The following is a 5,974-nucleotide window of genomic DNA, read 5'->3' on the forward strand; positions in this document are numbered from 1 at the left end:
TTCTTTTGTCATTATTCTTTCCTGTGTATGATGTGCGTTCTGTTGATCTGAATCCACACAACTATGAGCGGAAAGATAAAGTTTAACCTCACAATCAGTTCGAGTGGACAGTGGTAAGAAAAGAGACCAGCGTCCGTTCCAGCATTCCCCTGCACATAAAGTGGGGAAACCACTGGAAAGCGAAATCAGGACAGACAGATGGAGATTGAAGTCCATGCGCCTAATCTATGCCACGTAAATATTATATGACACGGATCTCTTAATAAACACAGGTAATGGAACAAATATTTCTTCCTAGTAAGTAAAGAACATTGATGAAAACGTTCTCCTCGTTTTTCTAAAAGAGAGTCACTTAGTCAAGTGATTTATTTATGTAATTATTTATTTCACGTATTAGGCCTAGGACCTTACAATCCTCTGTTACATTTGAACATGGTAACACGTTTTTAGAACATTTTTCATTTACATTTAAGTATATAAGGGCAATATTTACAATATTATACATAAGAGAAGTGGAAGGATACATCTAAAGTCATATGAAATCACAATACAGTCAAGGAACTAATAATAATAGAAATATTATTGTCAATATTTGTAGTAATAACAATAACAACAACAATAATAATAATAATAATAGGAGTAATATTAACAATTTGATATAGATGTCATTTGTCCAAACACATAATTTTCAAATGACCTTCAATGTGATGGCAAGGACCTTGTGCGGGATACAAGTCCTAAAAAAGCACCCTTAACTCTGTTGACAACTGCAGAAGACAGCCGTGCTGAGTATCTGCAGAATACTTAATCTAGTTCTCGGAGAACACAGACAAAAATGGCTCTGAGCACTATGGGACTTAACTTCTGAGGTCATCAGTCCCGTAGAACTTAGAACCATTTAAACCTAACTAACCTAAGGACATTACACACATCCATGCCCGAGGCAGGATTCGAATCTGCGACCATAGGGGTCGCGCGGTTCCAGACTGTAGCGCCTAGAACCGCTCGGTCACTCCGGCCGGCGAACACAGACAACCTACAAGGAATCCCTTGAGTGCCAGGTCGCAAGTTCAGTCATTAGTAAGCCTCACTGGAAAGTCTTGTGTTAACAGTTGTGACAGGAAAAATATTAGCAGGCAATGACTCATCATCTTCATCAGAAGGGCAAAAGAAAATGAGTGACTGGGAGGTTCGGAGATCTACCATATATAGGACGTATGTATTACACTTCACAAATTGGACATCGCCGACATTCAAGAAATGTTCAAAACAAACCATTAACATAAACCGTGAACGCCGAATGAGAAATGTTGCATCACAGTAATCACAAAGGTTCGTACCATGAATATCGAAGGCCATCTCCTTGTGAGTTACAAACCGTGCAGGGCGATCAGCTAGGCATCGACTCTTAAAGAATGCATATACAATCATATTGGTGTAACAGGTGATGAGAACTCATGGATTGTGATGCATGCAACCGAATGTGAAACATCTGTCGTGGAGCTTATTGTGAAACTGACTACTGGAGACAGGATTTGTGGCTCCCTGTCCAACAAGGATGATGAACTACATAGCACTATACCTGTTTCACTATCACTTTTACTTGTACTCCTCATGTGCATTATCCGCAGAATCGAGCACGTACGATACTACACATTCCACTGACTCCTCTTGCAGAAACGCTAATATTCCATAGGCCACTCCTTTCACACTCTGAGAAATTTCTTGTGTTCGCTTCTGACAAAATGTCAACTACGGCAGTTGTTTTACGTTGTTGTTGTTGTGCTCTTCAGTCCTGAGACTGGTTTGATGCAGCTCTCCATGCTACTCTATCCTGTGCAAGCTTCTTCATCTCCCAGTACCTACTGCAACCTACATCCTTCTGAATCTGCTTAGTGTATTGATCGCTTGGTCTCCCTCTACGATTTTTACCCTCCATGCTGCCCTCCAATGCTAAATTTGTGATCCCTTGATGCCTCAAAACATGTCCTACCAACCGATCCCTTCTTCTAGTCAAGTTGTGCCACAAACTTCTCATCTCCCCAATCCTATTCAATACTTCCTCATTAGTTACGTGATCTACCCACCTTATCTTCAGCATTCTTCTGTAGCACCACATTTCGAAAGCTTCTATTCTCTTCTTGTCCAAACTATTTATCGTCCATGCTTCACTTCCATACATGGCTACACTCCATACAAATACTTTCAGAAACGACTTCCTGACACTTAAATCTATACTCGATGTTAACAAATTTCTCTTCTTCAGAAACGATTTCCTTGCCATTGCCAGTCTACATTTTATATCCTCTCTACTTCGACCATCATCAGTTATTTTGCTCCCTAAATAGCAAAACTCCTTTACTACTTTAAGTGTCTCATTTCCTAATCTAATCCCCTCAGCATCACCCGATTTAATTTGACTACATTCCATTATCCTCGTTTTGCTTTTGTTGGTGTTCATCTTATATCCTCCTTTCAAGACGCTGTCCATTCCGTTCAACTGCTCTCCCAAGTCCTTTGCTGACAGAATTACAATGTCATCGGCGAACCTCAAAGTTTTTACTTCTTCTCCATGAATTTTAATACCTACTCTGAATTTTTCTTTTCTTTCGTTTACTGCTTGCTCAATATACAGATTGAATAACATCGGGGAGAGGCTACAACCCTGTCTCACTCCTTTCCCAACCACTGCTTCCCTTTCATGCCCCTCGACTCTTATAACTGCCACCTGGTTTCTGTACAAATTGTAAATAGCCTTTCGCTCCTTGTATTTTACCCCTGCCACCTTCAGAATTTGAAAGAGAGTATTCCAGTCAACGTTGTCAAAAGCTTTCTCTAAGTCTACAAATGCTAGAAACGTAGGTTTGCCTTTTCTTAATCTTTCTTCTAAGATAAGTCGTAAGGTTAGTATTGCCTCACGTGTTCCAACATTTCTACGGAATCCAAACTGATCTTCCCCGAGGTCCGCTTCTACCAGTTTTTCCATTCGTCTGTAAAGAATTCGCGTTAGTATTTTGCAGCTGTGACTTATTAAACTGATAGTTCGGTAATTTTCACATCTGTCAACACCTGCTTTCTTTGGGACTGGAATTATTATATTCTTCTTGAAGTCTGTGGGTATTTCGCCTGTCTCATACATCTTGCTCACCAGATGGTAGAGTTTTGTCATGACTGGCTCTCCCAAGGGCATCAGTAGTTCTAATGGAATGTTGTCTACTCCCGGGGCCTTGTTTCGACTCAGGTCTTTCAGTGCTCTGTCAAACTCTTCACGCAGTATCTTATCTCCCATTTCATCTTCATCTACATCCTCTCCCATTTCCATAATATTGTCCTCAAGTACATCGCCCTTGTATAAACCCTCTATATACTCCTTCCACCTTTCTGCCTTCCCTTCTTTGCTTAGAACTGGGTTGCCATCTGAGCTCTTGATATTCATGCAAGTGGTTCTCTTCTCTCCAAAGGTCTCTTTAATTTTCCTGTAGGCAGTATCTATCTTACCCCTAGTGAGACAAGCCTCTACATCCTTACATTTGTCCTCTAGCCATCCCTGCTTAGCCATTTTGCACTTCCTGTCGATCTCATTTTTGAGACGTTTGTATTCCTTTTTGTCTGCTTCATTTACTGCATTTTTATATTTTCTCCTTTCATCAATTAAATTCAATATTTCTTCTGTTACCCAAGGATTTCTATTAGCCCTCGTCTTTTTACCTACTTGATCCTCTGCTGCCTTCACTACTTCATCCCTCAGAGCTACCCATTGTTCTTCTACTGTATTTCTTTCCTCCATTCCTGTCAATTGTTCCCTTATGCTCTCCCTGAAACTCTCTACAACCTCTGGTTCTTTCAGTTTATCCAGGTCCCATCTCCTTAAATTCCCACTTTTTTGCAGTTTCTTCAGTTTCAATCTGCAGTTCGTAACCAATAGATTGTGGTCAGAATCCACATCTGCCCCTGGAAATGTCTTACAATTTAAAACCTGGTTCCTAAATCTCTGTCTTACCATTATATAATCTATCTGATACCTTTTAGTATCTCCAGGATTCTTCCAGGTATACAACCTTCTTTTTTGATTCTTGAACCAAGTGTTAGTTATGATTAAGTTATGCTCTGTGCAAAATTCTACAAGGCGGCTTCCTCTTTCATTTCTTCCCCCCAATCCATATTCACCTACTATGTTTCCTTCTCTCCCTTTTCCTACTGACGAATTCCAGTCACCCATGACTATTAAATTTTCGTCTCCCTTCACTACCTGAATAATTGCTTTTATCTCGTCATACATTTCATCAATTTCTTCATCATCTGCAGAGCTAGTTGGCATATAAACTTGTACTACTGTAGTAGGCATGGGCTTTGTGTCTATCTTGGCCACAATAATGCGTTCACTATGCTGTTTGTAGTAGCTAACCCGCACTCCTATTTTTTTATTCATTATTAAACCTACTCCTGCATTACCCCTATTTGATTTTGTATTTATAAATCTGTAATCACCTGACCAAAAGTCTTGTTCCTCCTGCCACCGAACTTCACTAATTCCCACTATATCTAACTTTAACCTATCCATTTCCATTTTTAAATTTTCTAACCTACCTGCCCGATTAAGGGATCTGTTTTACGTGTAATGCAATATTTACTTTGTTTATATCGTTGCCACTGGTCCGGCCAAACCAATTTGACTCACAGGCATGATAGTGCTCGCTGCAAATGTCAAACGTCAGACGGACGACTCAGAACGAATAAGCTCACCCTCGTGACACTTGATAAGAGGGTATTTTTAAAAGTAAGGTTTCCTGTTTTTTTTTTATAAGTACACAAATCTGTCTGTGTGGCAGTTGGTCACACTGTTATGAAGAGTGTTTCATCACACTGTTACGAAGAGTGCATAACGCGCTGTGTGTAAACATGCGCACGCCGCGCTGAGGCGCTCAATCTTGGCTTGGCAGCCGTTGAGAATAGAGCTCAAAATGGTTCAAATGGCTCTGAGCACTATGGGACTTACTTCTGAGGTCATCAGTCCCCTAGAACTTAAAACTACTTAAACCTAACTAACCTAAGGACATCACACACATCCATGCCCGAGGCAAGATTCGAACCTGCGACCGTAGCTGTCGCGCAGTTCCAAACTGTAGCGCCTAGAACCGCTCGGCCACCTCGGCCGGCAGAATAGAGCTCCCGTTGGATGTTACCACCAAGTGCGAATTGCTCGCAGTTATTCGGTTTTTGAACGCAAAGGGCACTGCACCGATTGAAATCCATCGCCAATTGACGGAAGTGTGTGGTGTGTCGTGCATGGATGTCACAAATGTTCGTAAGTGGTATTGAGAGTTTGCAGCTGGTCGGACCGAAATTATGACGAACGAAGGATCGGGAGACCGTCAATTTCTGAGGAGACAGTGTTGAAGGGTGAGCAAAGCATGCGTGAAGATCGGCGGATCACCCTGGATGATCTCTGCACGTTGGTTCTTGAGGTTTCCTGAAGCACCGCTCACAGAATTTTAACGGAAACATTGAACTACCGGAAGGTGTGCGCAAGATGGATGCCACGCATGCTGACTAAGGACCACATGCGGCAACGAGTTGATGCTTCCCGCGCATTTCTTCACCGCCTTGCTGCCGAACAGGACATCTTTCTAGACTCAATTGTCACGGGTGACGAAACCTGGGCATACCACTTTACACCTGAGACCAAGCAACAATCACGCCAGTGGCGGCATCCTTCTTCGCCAAAGCCGCGGAAATTCAAACACAGTCTGCCGGTAAAGTCATGACAGCAGTTTTTTGGGATCGGAAAGGGGTATTGTTGGTCGACTTTATGCCCACTGGGACCACAATTAACGTTGACAGGTACTGTGAGACTCAGAAAAAAACTCAAACGGGCAATTCAGAACCGGAGAAGAGGAATGTTGATCAAGGGCGTACACATTCTCCATGACAACGCTAGCCCACACATCGCTCGGCAACAGTTTCAGTGGAACAT

Source organism: Schistocerca nitens, chromosome 9, assembly GCF_023898315.1.
Source record: "Schistocerca nitens isolate TAMUIC-IGC-003100 chromosome 9, iqSchNite1.1, whole genome shotgun sequence".
Lineage (NCBI taxonomy): Eukaryota > Metazoa > Arthropoda > Insecta > Orthoptera > Acrididae > Schistocerca > Schistocerca nitens.